Below are 16,794 nucleotides of genomic sequence, written 5' to 3'. Positions count from 1 at the left end.
GCTTAACTTCACAATGGACCATGATTTTGCTGACCTCTATGGGCCCTCAGCTTGGCTGGGTCCCAGAAACCTCCCCCTTTGTCCCTCCTTATGGGCGGCCTTGTCTGCACACGACTATTCATGAATGTTCCTGGCTGTTCAACCCCCTTCAGATACAGCCAGAGTTTATTTTGGGGGTTGCAGGCTGAAAAGGTTGAGAACCCATGATCTAGAGAACGTTTTAATCAACTTTAAAAATGTTTTGATGTTGTCTTCTAGTCATTTGGGCCTCTTTGGCTCCACACTTGAAGTTATTTTTCAGAGAGAGAATCTGTAGCTGCCACTGTGAGACAAACAGGCATTAATTATTTAAATGGGACAGCACCCAAGTGGTGTAAATATAGATGCACTTTTTTATATTTTACAGGATGATTAAGGAAACTACACTGTGAGAGGAGATTCCCTTTAGATTCAGTCGCATCATTTTCAAAGCTTCCATTCTCTGCAAGCATTCTGACATTTTTCTTCTTCTGCAGTATCTGCTCCTGCGGCGTGGTGTGATGGCTACAACGCTGTCATGATGTAACACACGCAGCTGACAGTGATCCAGAGACTGCGGCTCTTTGGATAACGGCTTTATAATCACCGACATGGCCGGCTTTTATCTGAGGTGCTGGACGATTTATATGGTGGTGGTCACACGGGGAATCTCCAGGAAAAACAAATCAGGGAAACTACTCAAGGATTAAAAGACTGAAGGAGCGGAGGAAGGATGAGGAAGAGGAGGGGGTAAAACAGGGAGTGAGAAAGGGGATGAAGAGGAGGTGTGTTTGCAAACCATCTGGATTCAGTCTCTGATAAGAAACACTTAGTCAGCAGGCACCTCATCATTCAGCCCCTCCCTCGCCGGTTTTCCCCCTGGCCTTTTTGAAAACTGCTCTGAATCTCCGTGCTCTGCTCTAACTCCTTCTTCTCTCAGCTCTCCCTTCATTTTTTTTTTTTTTTTTTTTTTTTTTTTTCTGCAGGAAGTGATAAAGAAGAGATGTGTGGAGGAATGATAAAAGCTTAATGTGGGAAAAGTGGAGAGGGAAAGGTCAGGGCGTCTTGTGGATCAGACTCAGACAGAGTCGTGATTTGGTAAACGAAGGGAAAAAAGGCTCTACAGAAACTCTGGAAGACTGTTTACTTTTTACCTGTCTGTGGGGGGCAAATGTGACCTTCGATTCAGTAAAAGGTGCATAATGGAAGGAGAAAATTATGACGATGCTGTGTACAACAAACACTGGAAATGGAGCTGGTTTTTAGTGAGAGCAGCTGTAAGCTGTCTTGTGAGAATTATTGGCCTATAACTGTGAATTCTGTGCCATAAAATCAATCTGATCAGTTGGATTTTACTGTCACCCTGGCAAGAATTCACTTTAAATGGTACTTTCTAAAGAGCTTTTTTGACATCAGTGATCTCCGCACTTTGTGGAATATGTAAAGAACAGAAAATTACATTAGAAATATTTTTGTCTCAGCCTGTCAAAAGATAAAATCTTTAAGTCATGATATATCGCTTAATTTTGATAGTTAAACACATTTTTAAGCACGTTTAAATATTGCATTGTTTTGTATTCCAAAACAATTTTTGAGCCCATGTCATGATTTGTGGATCACATTAAGTTAAAGAGTTGTATTTTATTATGTTTTCTGTGAAATTTATGTTTTCAATGAGCGTTGCACTCGTCTTTCTTAGCTTTAAAGGGCCTATTCTGATGCACCGTTTAACACAGTCAAACATCAAGAAATATGCAGGATTGCATGTACAAAATGACGACAATCATCCCCTCATTTCTTTTCAGTAGCTGGTGTTTTATTCCCTTTTCTGTGTAAGTGATGCAGTTAATTTTACACATCAATCTTAGAGATTTTCTGTAGGCATGCACCAATGATTCAGCTCACGGTGGTACGATACTGGTCCTGTTGACAGACATTAGCATACCAGCAAACAATGAGGCATCAAGAGATGTCAGAAGCAAATTTTTATCTGTTGTGTTGCATCACTTTAATGCTGGCAAAGCAGGGATCAAGGTATTATCAGTATGATATCAGTATTGGCAGATATTGGCTTTTAGATTTACATATTGCCAATATAAATCATATATCAGCCTTAAATGTCTGCAAACATACAAGTGCATCATAGGTATAGGCAGTTGAATAGAGGGCCACTCACACACTCTGAGGGCCCAACGTGAGCCCAGAGAATTTTGAATAAGGCCCTAAATGCAAAACAACCAGCAGACTGTCTACCCCACTGCTCAGCTTCACTCGACTCAGCATCTCTTTGCACTGAAGACACTTTAACGTTAAAAATTTGATCAACCTATTAACTTTAACTTAAATCACTGCCGTCAAATGTCCTACCTCATGCATATTTGCATCAATTTATCTGCCACTTCTACTGACTGCACTAATTATTAACATTTTTACTTCTGATCATGCCTAGTCAGCATTATCAGTTCACACAGACTTGTTTATACTAGAACAAATACTTGCAAAAGCTTGCACATATTAAAATATGAAATATTTATACCTTTTGAGTAAAATATGTTAAATTCCTGTACAAACAAAGCTAACCATAGTCAAATTCCTTGTTGCCTAAACATACTTGGCAATAAAACTGATTCTGATTCTGAATAAGGTGTGTATATGAGGACATCTGTGCTGGCTGAAATGAGTTTGGAAATATCAGCATATCAGATGTTGGTAAAACTCTAGTATTTTGCATCTCTAGTATCAAGCAGATCTAACTGCATCTTTAAAGAAGAGGTTTCTTAAATCTGTCAGAAGAACAAACTCTGATCTGTTGGTCTTTGGTCAAACATGAGAGAAACTGTTGGTAAGAAGAAATGAACAAGACCTCAGCATCGCTAACAGCCCTGATTTTTACAGTTGGTGCATGCCTAGATCTTTTTTATAATGTTACTTTTTAAAACTACTTTTCTTTTAAAAGAAATAAACAACTTCTGGTGAAACAAAATGTAAATTGCTACACAGAACAGTACAAAGGTAAAGGTTTGATATCAAAAGGTTCAGATGAATTTTGAAAAGTCCACTGAGCTTTCTGTGAGTTTTTGAAACTGAAATGAGAGTGTAACTACAGGGAAACGCTGCTGTAAATAGTATACACCTGCTTACAGTAGCTTAACTACAGTGCATCTAAAATGACGAGGTAGCATGAGGTTAATGCCTTAAAAAAAGTATCTGCATTAAATGCAACACTGACAACCCTACATTTTAAACAACATCACAACTTTAAAGAAGTTTGGTTTGTAGTTAATGATGTTAAATGTTTGGCTGCATGATAGCACATTCATTTTGATGCAATTGAGGTCCATAATTATTGCATTATTATTATTATTATAATTATTATTATTATTATTATTGATTGCATGCTTTATTGTCTCTTTCAGCACACTTTGGTTGAGTCACTGCTAGAGCTGGTTAATTATTGAAACATAATCGAAACAGACATTTAGAGCCTCTAACTGACTAACACCTGCCATGTCAATTATTTCATTTTTTTCCCCTTGTAATTCTCTCTCTATTAATGCACCACCCCTTAAAAACACACTTCTGGCTGTGTAGTCACATGATAGGAAGCCAGGTGTCCCAAGACACGCAGCCTGCTGGAAACCTAAGAGAAGAGGACTGGCTCACGTGCCACAATCCTATCTGGTCTGCTAAAGACGAGCAGTAAAGTTATTTTCTACTTTTTATACAACAGTATACAAATAACTTATTTTGTAAGCAAGAAATACCTGTTGTTTATTTTCTACTTTTCTTGGAAAATGTTACTTTTTTCACAAAATACACTTTCTTTTTAGCTGATGTGTGTTTTGATTTAAAAGTTTCAGTTAATAACCATGAATTGTTTATCTGTGTGCCTTTTCAAATTATTTGTTTTAAAATTTTACAAATATTTACAGAACAAACAAAGTCTGGACTAATCGTTCATTAATCTTAATCGAGGTAAAAAAAAAAAAAAAAAAAAGTCAGTGCAGTTTCTCCCTGCAGCCACAGAAATGTTAACCCCTTAAAGCCTGTTGTATCATATTTGATACATACTTTTATGATACCTCTATCTAATCAATATAATCAATAAATTACAAAAAAAGACTTCTGAATACTGTCTGATAAAAGATAAAAATGCCCTCAAGTGGATCATCAGTTACCAAAAACACCTAATGTATCAAATGAGACACAAAAAATGTATGTTAAATTTTGGGGAAATTTTGATTTTTTGGATTTCAGAAGAAAGTAAAATAATCATTTCACTCCCTATAATTTGTGTTTTCAGGCTTTAATGGGTTAAACAAGTCCGACACTGCTCCTTAAAGTCCCAGTTTAAAAAAGAAAAAAACCCTCACAGACAGCTCAGCGGACAAGTCAAAAGTCATCGTAACCCTTTTTACTGTACCATATTTCCTGTTCAATCCAGAAAAGTCTATTTTTATGGTTAAGTGCATGCAATAATCTTCAATCTACTGGAAAGTTTCTTATTTCTTTTAAAGTAAAAGCAAAAGTCTTAAATGCAACAAAACAATTTTAATGATTAAAATCATCTGACAGCCCTGGTTAAAAGCGCCAAAAAATCAATAAAAAAGAGTTTTTGTTGTGTTGCTCATAACACTTCATATTCACGGGAGAAATGATCGCCTTGTTAATTGGGAAATAGGCCCTAACGATCACATTTGAACTAAAATAAATGGGCGAATGACCACAGGAGGAAACTAAAGCTTCATATTTTGAAGCTCCTGGCCATGCACCTATGATTTGTGCACACGCTCATTCGCACCGCAGCACAGAGCAAACAATACACACACTACAGCTCTGCCTGCATGAACAATGAACTATAAATGTCTGGGAATATAATAAAAAATAATAAAACAGCAGAAAATATGGTCAAATGATAGAAATGAGAAAGGCCTTTGTGCTACAGAGTGTGTGAACGTGACAGTAAATCCTTCTGTCTGCTCCAGTATGCACGGCTGAAAATAATGCACTGCACTATATCACTACGTCTATGTGTGTCTACGTGTGTGCGGGGCATTTTAGGAATAATTGAGACTTTTATTTTCTGAGTAATAGCCCCATCTAGAGTAATGCAGTCCATCAGGGAAATTACTACACACATGCACGCACCCATGCACGCACACCCATGCATAACTACACTTACAAGGGCGTGCATTCATTCTTCAACCCCCGTTTCAAAGTAAATGTCCTTCCTCTGATGACTTTCATCATCTTTCTAGCTTTGAAACATAAATACACACATAACACACACATATGCACACACAGGCCCCTATATCGCAGACACCCAATCTATCTCACACATCACTCTCAAAGGCCTTGTTGCTAGGAGATAGGGCTCTATTTGTGGAGAGAGAGCGACAGAGAGACACAGAGCAAGATATATATGGGCGTGTTTGTGTGTGCGTGGAAGTCTGTGGTTGTGGGAGTGTGTGTTAGTGTGTCAGAGCTAGAGAGTGATAGAGATAAACGAAAGAAAGAAGCAGGAATGAGAAAAACGTGGAGATACGAGAGTCAAGTTCCTCTAAAGCGGAAGGTTCTCTCAAGACGTATCTGCACACACAAAGGGCCACATTCAGCGACCGTTCTTAAGGAGAAATTGTTCTTAAAAACCAGCTTAAACAGTTTTTAAGACGATTCCAACATCCAAGATGTTCTTGTCTGTATTTTGCTCTGTTAAAGAAGAAAATCTCAAAACACTCCAGGTTAAGAATAACAAAACAAAACATATTTTTTTAGCTCCATTTGAATGCATTTTTTTTTTTTTTTTACCAATTTTTCCATTTTATATAATTGAATAAAACACAAATGCATGACTTAAATATGGTCAACTATTAGTTCAAACATGCAGTGTTTGATCTGGGCTGCAAATATTAAAATTCTGAATACAAATTTTGCAGGAGTTTTATTGCAAGATACCCTAAAACATATCTACACACACGAGTATGTGTGCATCAGTGGGCATAAATGTGTTTAGATGAGGTTCCCTCATTTTAAAGTGTCAGAAGTTAGAATAAAAGTACATTTTAGTCAAATTTTACTCACTTTCAAAGAAAAAAGTCCTCCCCTTGGAAAGATTCTGAGCTTAATACAGCATGTTGCAAGTCATTTCTGCAGAAAGCACCATCTGAACCACTGATTTCTCCCATTAATTTGTTTGAAGCACGTAGTAGTATCTCCTTGTGCAAAAAAAAAATTGTTTAGTGTAATTTGTAGCAGCACTACATCCATTTTGGAACTATAGAGTATATAAATATATTGTCATTATTTTTTTACAGTTTATTTCATTTTTTGATATCTTCTTCTTTTCTCACCTCAGTTTCTCCTCTGTGTTTGCACACTGCCCTGCAATCTTATGTCCTCAAATGTTCAGTTTACAAGAACCATTTCTCAACTTAAGAGCACAGGAGAGAACAATTCAGCAGTTTAAGATCATGCCATGAATCCCACGTAGGCTTCTCTTTGAAACATTTAGAACAAATGGAAGATAAACCTTAGGAGGACACTGGTGAATGAGGCCTGCTCTCTTTATCACACCCACACTGAGGGATAACACTGGCATCTTGTTCCTCAGACCTGCTGCACAACCATGCAACACCAGGAAGAACAATGTGTGTGTTCCTGTGGCTCACGCATGGTCGCTCATGTGAATGAGTACGTATCCGAGCTGCAGCATGAATGCCAGCCGGTGTGTGTGCGTGGTTGTGTGTGTGTGAGTGCGGTGGGATCCAGCAGGTCATATAATGGTTGGCTGGTCACATTGTCTGCCCCAGCGGTCAGTCGTTCACACACAAACTGTCCCCTATAATCTGCAAATACATCGTTTATAATCTGATAAAACCTGCAGAGGGAAAGAAGAAAATCCTTCTCTGAATACTGAAAGAGATGAACGTCACGTCTGCTCGATTCTTTTCTCTTTGCTGCCCTTGTAAAAACAAAAATTCCTCAAGGAAACACGTGTATTAATTCTAGCACTTCACATGCATGGATTCTTCAATTTTAATACAATTCTTTATACTTGAAGATGTACTAGTGACCAGTGAAAACATTCAAGCTTCTGCAGCAAGTTTAATATGACTGTATAATGAATACAAACAAAAGAATGGTCGAAAAAAATCATGTATTCATTCTTCTTAATGTTTTGTTTTGTTTTGTTTTTTTGTTGTTGTTGTTGAAGGTGGATCCTTGAAATGACATTGTACATGAGCTTTTGTTGCATGCTCTTCTCTCAAAGATGTAACAAAAAATATAAAAATCTAGAATTTCTGATGGTTTTTGAAGCTGGAACACTTTTGTGTGATTTTGGTACAATATTGCATATTTGGTTACATATCTAGGGATGGAAAAAAATGTGAAATTGTGCATGTGGCTGCTCTTGATCTGCAGAAAATCTTGGATTTTAACATTTTGGTAAAAGCACATTTGTAACTTCACAAAACGTGCAGAGATTTCCACTTTTTTTCCTTATTTTGCTGTCATTGTAAGAATTATGAACAAAAATCATAAAACATGTCTGCATTTGAATTTAAACCTTTAAGACATTTATGTAGAGAAATACAGGATTCATGTTAAAAAATATCCACTTACTTATAGAAACATTCAAACTTCAGCAAAAGCTTGAATTTCAGCTGTACACTAATTTTAAAATAAATATAATCTGTTAATTGCCGCAGAAGCAGCATGCTTGTGTTGGCTTTGACTGAATCTAAGAGTTTAAACAGTCAGAATTGTCATAATTTTTGCACCAAAGCATCATTCCGTGCATGCATTTGCAATTTTGCTGCAAAAATCATTCCATTTGCATGAACCTGTTGAAAAAGTATATAAAATATAAGTCATAAAAAAAGCAGTTTAACTTTAAAACTCATATATCCTGCAGATTGTGTATATTTAAGGACTATAAAGCATGCTAAAACTTTACAAAAATCCTGTTTAAGTTAGTATAGTGCACAGTACAAAGGGTTAAAGCAGAAAAAAGTGCCCCCATGTTTTAGACATGCACAAGACATCTGATTTATTTATCAATAATATGCTAATTCAATGCATTTACTTGAATGAAGTATCATTCTAAGTTGCAGGCTGCATGGGTTATACTCAGGATCCAGATGAAAATGGATGATCTCAGCTCAGTTTGGAAAACTGTAACCTTTACCACCATACTTATGTGAATTTTCTAAAAAGTTCAGTTTAATTTGATTCTTAAAAAAGGGATAAAATTATAATTTCTTCACAGCTGCACATCCATTCAAATTAAGCTTTTATCACATCACAATTAGAGAACATCGTTTAGTCATCATTATAGAATGTAATTAACTGCACAGCATTGAACACCCCTTTCTTCGCTTTGAATGGAGACTGTAAAAAGTGTGCTTCTTTCTAATGATGCAGGTAAAAACAGTTCTATATTCGTGGCTTTTGATGAATCTTTTTGTCATTTGCTTTAATTATTTGTAATTTCCATGATTGTGTCCACTGGTGGAATGTGGCAGCTATCTGTGCTGCTTCACTGACCGCATTGTTTTCCACAGCGGTTGGTCTGAAACTCGCAGTCGTCCTAATCCACTGAAACATTCCAGAGAAGATGAAAATTGGGGCCAAATATGTGAAAAAAAAAAAAAATGACAAGCATGTCCAGTAGAATACAGTGAGTCACATGTGTAAGACTTTAGATAAAAACTAATCAAAGGGGGAATGAAAACACACGCTACAACTCTGGCATGATGCAACAACTGTAATACTTTACCAATTATCCCCAGCACTTTTGCTGCTGCTGCTCTTTTCTTCAGCACATTTAGCAGCCGATGCACTAAAGCAGCAGGCATGCAAATACAGGAAGCTGATGCATGTAAAGATACTTGTCTTTTCAATTTAAACACAATTATTTTTAGAATTAAAGGAAAAATATATATCATAATAAAATATTCTTAAAAATAGCCATTCATTTCACAACATCTGCAACAGTTAAACACGTGTTGTGTTGCCTCGAGGGGCAGCACATCTGATTCCTCAAAAGCATAGTAGTTCCAGCAGCTGCCTTCCTGCATGCCGTGGCTCCCCCTGCTCGTCACTTAAATTAAAGTGAGAGCTGTTTAGGTGGGAGGGGCTTAGCACACGCTATGCTGTAAAGGAGGGGAGTACGTGCTTCAATGACTCCAAAACGCTGGATAAAACGGCGCTTACATCATTAAGCTTCATTAGCTATGCTGGGATTTAAATGATATATGAAATTATAAATTAACTGCAACGCACGAAGGAAAGTGTCTCTAATAGAAGAAGACAAACATATCTCACCCAGTAAAAGTTTTTTTCTGTAACGTACAACAATACGGGCTGTCAAAAGATTAAACATTTTGATCATTTTAATCTCAGGATTTCTGTAGTTAATCACAATTAATCACACCCTTTTCATAGCATTAGAAAATTCCCTTATTTTTCATTTCAAAGTATTATTGTTTCATTTTGGAGTTTTCTTCGGTCTTGAGCTAAAGGTAACTGACTTCCTGCTTTTCTAAATATATTAAATATATAACATGAACTTATCCAAAGAAGAAAGAACTTGTTATGGATTGAAACGGAAATAAAGGGAGAGTAAAAAGGCAAAAATTGATATCATTAGGCTTAAATGACTTCAACTTGTCCACTGAGCTGTCTGTGAGTTTTTAAACAGTGGAGAGCAGTGGTGGGCTTATTTTGCATCACTGTGGCTGTAGAGAGAGGCTGTAGTGGCTTAACTAAAGAGTGCTGAAGGAGAGAATAAATCATGTGATTAATTGTGATTAAAAAATGAGAACTGTAGTTTATTGAGATTAATGTGGTCAAACTTGACAGTCCTAAAAAGGAGCTTGAACACCCTTTGAGAGGCTCCACAAAGACTCTATAAAATAAAACCCTATTCTGAATAACATTAAAGAAAAGATTGAGCTGTGAATAAATCTCAGTTGTCCATTTCCCTTGTTTACTACTATACTTTAGATCCTGTGATGTCATGCTTGCAATTCTGATCATCACTTTTAGTATCATTATTATCACTGTTTTCTGTAGTTTTCTGTTTAGCGTCTCCTGTTTCCCTCACATTGTCTTTTTTGTATTATTTCTGTTAGGGGCTTTTTACTTGAGCAATATGTAAAGTTGATTGATGTGTATTTTGTTGTATTGATATCTTTAATTAAAAAAAGAAGAAAGTAGCTTATTAGTGTCTTATTCTGCAAGAATGTGATGTACGCTTTCACTGCTATGCATGGTGAGCTTTTCCTCAATAACCTTAAAGTTACTTGTTTTTGAATGTAGGAGAAATTATGTGTTGAATAAAGTAGAATTTTGAAATGTCGAAGTATTTCACCACAAACTATTAGTACAGGCGCATGAGCAAAGCATGCAAAAATCTCTACAACTTCAATAAAATGTAACATAATAACTAAACAAACACTTATTTTCACTTTAAGATGACTATGGCTGCAGCTTTGGGAAAGTATCTATAAGAAAAAGTGTTGATTTTTGAAGTGTTTTTTTTTCTTTTAAACAGGAAGTAGTTTTCTTTCAGGTTTATCTGTCTCTGAAAAGCAGCACATCTCTTTTTTTGTCCACTGTAGCTGACAAAAGGCACAAAGTCAAAGCTGTCAGTTGCTGCAAGATCACTGGAATGGTTGATGATCAGCATCTTGGTAGAGGTTGTGCTAATGCTGGCTTTTGTCTTCACTTTAAGGCCTTTACAGTAAGGGTGCACGTCTTTAGTAAAGGCACGTATACTTCTTTGACTGAATCAAAAATACATGGGCCTTTAATCTGTGTATTACGGTACACTGCTTATAAGTATAAATGGCTACTGAATGGTGAATATGAGTACTGTAATATAGAGGGTTAGCAAACTTTTATAGCCTCTTTATTCCCTCGCTCTGTCGTCTTATCATCCTAATAGGCCCGCTGGAATCTTAATCAGTCGCACATGTTCTTCTTCTCTCCTTCACTGTCTCTGCCCTCGATTCTTTACGATCCGTCCATCCACGCTCGTTTTTTTTTCTGCATGTTTCCTCTCACAGTGACAGTTTAATTCCTTTAATCCATCACCTACTTCCTCCTCTGCTTCACAGCCCCGGTGTACGAGCGTCTCAAAATGTATGTTTCTAATTGAAAAAGTAACGGGGGGTGCAGCGGCGTAAGAGGAGAAGAGTGAAGGAGAGAAAAGAGAGAAAGAGCAAGCGGAGGAATGCAAATCTCTGTGTCTGGAAGCGATTAGGTGAAAACGCTAAGGCCCGTCTTCTCTTTCTGTGTCTGAGCAGCGGCAGCGTGCGGCACTAACTCACCTCACACACTCACGCCCACACAAACGTCTCTCAAACACAAAAGCAGAGCAGTCAAATTGTCACACTGCCAGGTCAGATGTGCTGATGCCTTCTCAGTTTATCACCTATGATTGCTTTAAATACAGCTTACACACTTCTGTCAAGGTGACAGACAGCCAGGTAAGAAGTTATTTTCCATTTTTATGTTCATCACTTTTTCCTTTTAGCCATTTTGTGGAGATGAGCCATCATGCAGTCAGCCAAGGGCAGATGTTTCTTTGCAGCACACCTCAGATGGCCAGATTTGTGTTTACTGATGTGCCAGGGATCATGAAAATAAAGAAAAACCCATGTATTTGCTGGATACAAGATTAGCTCCAGCACTGCTCCACAGTGGATGAAAACACAACACTGAATAGAGAGAGTGTCTGAGTGCAAACAAAGTTTAAACACAAAGTCAACCCATCATAGTGTCTCCACTAACCCCGCCTACAAGCGACACATCCTTGGCCCGATGTGTGCTCATCTTCAGCGAGTGTTAAAAAAAGACAAAGCGGTGACCTGAAGAGCGCCAAGGGACTGAAACATTAGGCTGACATTGACTAAAGAGTGTGACACTGCCACCACTGTGAGAGCTACACAAAGAAACGCACACTCGCACAAAGCCCGAGGTGTTCTGGTCCGAGATGCTGCCCAAGATTTCTGCTTCACTGAGAGCGTCAGAGTCGCTGGATAATGTGAGGAGGTGACGTGGCGAGGCTTTTCAGTCCTTACATGTTTTTATATGTGAAAATATTTTTTATTACGAAGAGGAAGCGCCTCTATGTGCAGAGCTTGGAGTTTGAAGACCCAACTCAACAACAGGAAATGTTATTTTTTAATAAGTTTTTAACATTAGATATGCTAACAAATTACATTTAAAAGTTTACTATGCATCTATCTCCTTATAAATGGCCGGCATATTGTGCAATACTTAACTGTGACCCCTTAGACCCCAATAAAATCCTCCATGCTGTAAAACTAAACAAAAAGACTGCAAATGTAGTCCTCCTGTGCCCTCTGTGTTCATTTCTAAAAAGGCATTTTATAAGACATGCACAAAAAATATGTCACTAAGGTCAAACTGAATCAAAAAAAGTTGTGAAAATTACTGAATAAACACCAATGTGGTTTGCTTGGTTAACTAGAAAAACATACATTTCAATATGAAAAGTCAAAATAAGTAAGAAAATATACATCTTATTTGCATGATATTGATTTAAATGCTTTTTTTTTGTACGTGCACTTTTAATGTTGAATATTGAATTGATTTGTGTGTATTTCTGGCCCTTAAAGAAAAAGTGCATTAGTGTAACGATGGTTTCCTGCATGTTGCATCATGATGTCATGTATTTAACGCCACATTTCTATTGTAATGAGGAGAAATACTCAACAGACATTAGGAGATTATTTTTGACCTGACATGATGTCCATGGCAAATGAAATTGGTAGCTCTGTCTATTAAATCTGAACACAATTAAACAGTGTATCTAACACTAAGGCGCACCAGCGTGTGCTTTTTTTTTAACAGAACTCATTGAGATGGAAACATAAAACCATGATATGACATCATTCAGGTCAAACTGACTCAGAGAAGTCATAAAGTGTGAAAAAAAAATAGGAGATTCTTTGACTGTTTAGTCCGTTAGTCAAGCAAATTGTGGAAAAAATGGAGAAGTCTGATTAAAAAGGCAAGATAAGCAAGAAAACTACTTTTTAGTAATAATTATGATTGAAATGCTGGAGTCTATAAAGACAATTGTGAAACATGTGTCTTCAGTGTCAAATATCAAACTAAACTTTTTGGCCCTTAAAGAAAAGCACGTTGAGAGTGATGATGGTTTTTGACACCGTGTGATATCATCTTCTCTGCACTGCATTTGTGATGCATTCAATGCCAGGAGGAACATATTCAGATATTTCAACCTGACCTCATGGCCGCTGATAATAGTGGAATTCTTTTGATGTGTGCCTCATCAGCATCAAATATCAAACTAATATTAGGTGTACAATGAGTATGATGCCTTTAGGCCCTTTGTGGTGTCTTCTTTTGCACTGTATACTTAAGCTAGGAGGAAACTTCAAAAAAGAGATCATATTTAATGATAGAGTCATTAACAAGCTGTGTGCATCATCAGCATCAAATAACAAACTATTATGAGTTGTATCTTTTTGGAGGAAAAAAATGCATTGCATGCACCCTCTGTGATAGCTCCTATGCAGTGTGATTGGCTGCATTCACCGCCTCATTTCTGCTTTAACCAAGGAAGAAATTATTTCAAAAAGATAAGGTTGTCAAGCTGGCGTTGCAGGATGTTGTATGCATGCTCATGATAGAGGTGTTAGCCTGATGTATGCATCACCAGCATCAAACATTAAACTGATTTAAGTTGTTTTTTGTGCGTCTTTGTAAGGATGGCACTTGGCCCGCTCAATATCTTCCATTGTATTGCATCACGAACTGTGATTGGCTGCATGTAACACCACATCTTCACTTTAAACAAGGAAGAAAATCTTCAAAAAAGAGATCGCTTTCAACCTGATGGTGGCATAGCCACTTTCATTCGTGATGTTCACCTTTGTAGTCACGTGTGCATCATCAGCGTCACATTTCTAACCCATGTAAGTTGTTTTAAGCCTTTTCTGGAAAAAGTGCATTGCATTCAATGGCTTTGCATCCTCTGATAAAGCTCCTTTTGCATTGCATCATAAACTGTGATTGGCTGCGTTAACCACCTTATTTCTACTGTAAACAAGGAGGAAAACAGTTTCAAAAGAGAGAGAAATTTCAACCCCTGTCCTGAGGAGACATCTAGGGGCTGAATTGTCTGTGGTGACTTTGTGACTGACAGCAGTATGTTTGTTTCCCAGTGTGTCCTCTCCATTGATTGGTGCCCTAATTAAGGTAATATTCCCCCCATCTCCATTCCCTTTGAATACCGCCTCGCGTAATGGCCAAAAATCAAAACCAGACCTTGAGGCTAATGCTTACTATATGATTAACCACTGAAATATTCATACGTGTGTGTCGCTGTGTCTATGTGGAGAGGAAATGATTGGCAGGGAGGCTGAAAAAGAAGACGAGGAGGACGGTAATTTGGCTGATTTACTGACTGACTGCCTGGCGAGTGGATGAAGTGCAGAAAAAGAGAAAAAAGGCCGCCGAGCTGATTGTCGGCTTACTGACTAACTCTTCGCTTGATTTCGCCCCAGAGTCTTTAGTTGGGAAAGTGTGAACACAGCCAAGAAAAGGCCACAAGAGAGAGAAGAAAGGCTGTGAATGAAACAGAAAATAAATGAGAGGGACAACAAAGGGATAAGGAAAAAGATTAGAAAGAGAAAAGGAGGGAAAAGGAGGTGAAATGGAGCTAAAATTGTAATTCACATAGCTGGCTGGGATGCAGAGAGGGCTTTTTCTTCGCTGCCACTACCACTTTCTCACCAAATCAAACTCTGAGGCCCTGCTCTGGCACTGTTTTCACACAAAGCATACATACACTCATGGATGGACTGTGTTGTTTTTGTCAATGAGTTTACATTCAGTCAGTGAATCCACACAAAGACAGGCAATTAACTGGAGAGCGAGACGTTTCCACAGGCGTGCATCCACTCACACTCACACATGTCGATACATTGTGCAGCTTGAAGGAAGAGGGAAAGATTGAATTCTACCTTGTCTGTGTGAGTACTCCAGTTTCGCCCGGCTTAAAGGGTTAATGCCCCCAAAAAAGACATAGGATCCTTTCAGGCACGCATGGAGTTCCCCGTGCTATGAGGAGAAAAAAATAACAATACACCTCCTTCTCTTTTCCCCTTTGCTTTTTCTTCTTTGGAAATCAAAAATGAAAACACTGCCTTTTTTGCCTCAGTCTTTTCTGCACTCCAACTGAGAGATGGAGAAGGGGAAACAGTGCAGAGAATAATCACAAAGATCCTTCTTTCTCTCCTTTTCTTTTTCCTCTCCCCTGTCAGTCAATGAAAAAGCGCAGATTTCTCCTCTTTTGACTCCGATTCCTCCCCTTCTCTCTCCTCCTGCCGCTGCCTCCTTCAGTGAGAGTGTGAGAGTGCCGTCTCCTCTCCTCTGCTGAGTGTGTGCCTGCCTCCCTCTCTCTCTCTCTCTCTCTCTCTCTCTCTCTCTCTCCCTGTGAGTATGAAGCTCTCTTGCTGGTTGAGCAGGGAGGGGGGCGGAGCAATGAAGACAGAGGGAGTGGGGGGGGAATGGGATTGGTTGACACAGAAGGGGGGTGAGCAAGCTAGGGAGAGAGAGAGGAGAGAGAGGGGCGAAGAAAGAGGAAGAAGAGGAGGAGGAGGAGGAGGGAGGGGCTGGAGTTCTGGTTTCTGCATTAGGAGGCTGGAGGTGTAGATGGCCGAGCGAGAGGCACTCCCTCCCTCACTCTCTCCCTCTACATTCTTCTGCTCTGATCTCCCCGATTTCCCGACCACATATGTATTCATAGCACAGAAACTACACCTCTCAGCCACTTGCACATGAGCTCTCTCTCTCTTTCTGTCTCACCTCTCTCTCTCTCTCTCTCTCTCTCTCTCTCTCTCTCTCTCACACACACACACACACCCCCACCCACACACACACACACACACACACACACCACATTCTGTGCATGTGTGCAGTTGGGCTTGTAGCAGCTGTATAAACCAAAGGTAGTGAACAGACAGAGGGGGAGAGAGACTGGGCTCAGCAGCAGCAAAGACTCTGATCAGACTAAAGCTGCTAATACAGGCATCAGTGTGTGAAAACACACACTGACATGGGCAATAACAGAGAGACACTCACAGAGGTCCAAGATCTGGTAGCAAAGACCGTCAAAAAAAAAGATCTGTGTGAACATACAAGTGCCTTTTGTTTTGACCTTTTTGATTAAAAGATTTAAAAGTTAGTGATCCAAAAGAAAAGCAAGTATTTTAAAATAATGCTTTATATTAATCCTAACCAATACATACACTTTTAAAGTTGATATTTATATTTATTTGCTTACTCTTAATAAGCATTTTGATTTGTTTAAGTATCTCAGATTTAGTTCTTTCCTGGAAGAATTCTGCGACTGTGGATTTTCCCAGTTGTCGTTGCCCTGGTGGGTTTTTCTCTACCCCTCTCCCTCTGTCTCCAGTCCCATCGTAGCTCCGGTCTGACGGCTGTTCAACCCGAGTCTGCTCCAGCTCCAGCTTTCTGCATCTTAAAGCCAGTTTTCCCATGCAACCGCAGCTCTTCTGCTATAAATCGTCGCCAAACGATCAAAAATGATGGCTGAAAATGTGGAAAAATAAACGAAATATTTCTTAACACTTCAGATCTCTTTGACCTTTAGACATTTATGAGACTTTCCCAGTTTTCGAAGAAGAGCTGAAATGTCTTTTTCAATATATCCGACTGAAAAATAAACACAGGCTCCACAAATGTATTTGG

General features: G+C 38.5%; 1 protein-coding gene across 2 annotated transcripts in view; it reads right to left on the bottom strand.

Moving 5' to 3' along the window:
* The window catches only part of tenm3 (teneurin transmembrane protein 3), a 366,938-nt gene extending 351,511 nt beyond the window's left edge, over nt 1-15,427 (bottom strand). For both annotated transcript variants that reach the window (XM_041784623.1, XM_041784625.1), the window contains exon 1: nt 15,045-15,427. The gene's annotated coding sequence lies outside the window, so the exon portion shown is untranslated. The remainder of the gene's footprint in view (nt 1-15,044) is intronic.
* Nucleotides 15,428-16,794: the final 1,367 nt, after the last annotated feature.

Source organism: Cheilinus undulatus, linkage group 4 (genome assembly GCF_018320785.1).
Source record: "Cheilinus undulatus linkage group 4, ASM1832078v1, whole genome shotgun sequence".
NCBI lineage: Eukaryota > Metazoa > Chordata > Actinopteri > Labriformes > Labridae > Cheilinus > Cheilinus undulatus.
Note: the sequence above shows the minus strand (reverse complement) of the source record. Positions and strands in the feature narration are given on the sequence as shown.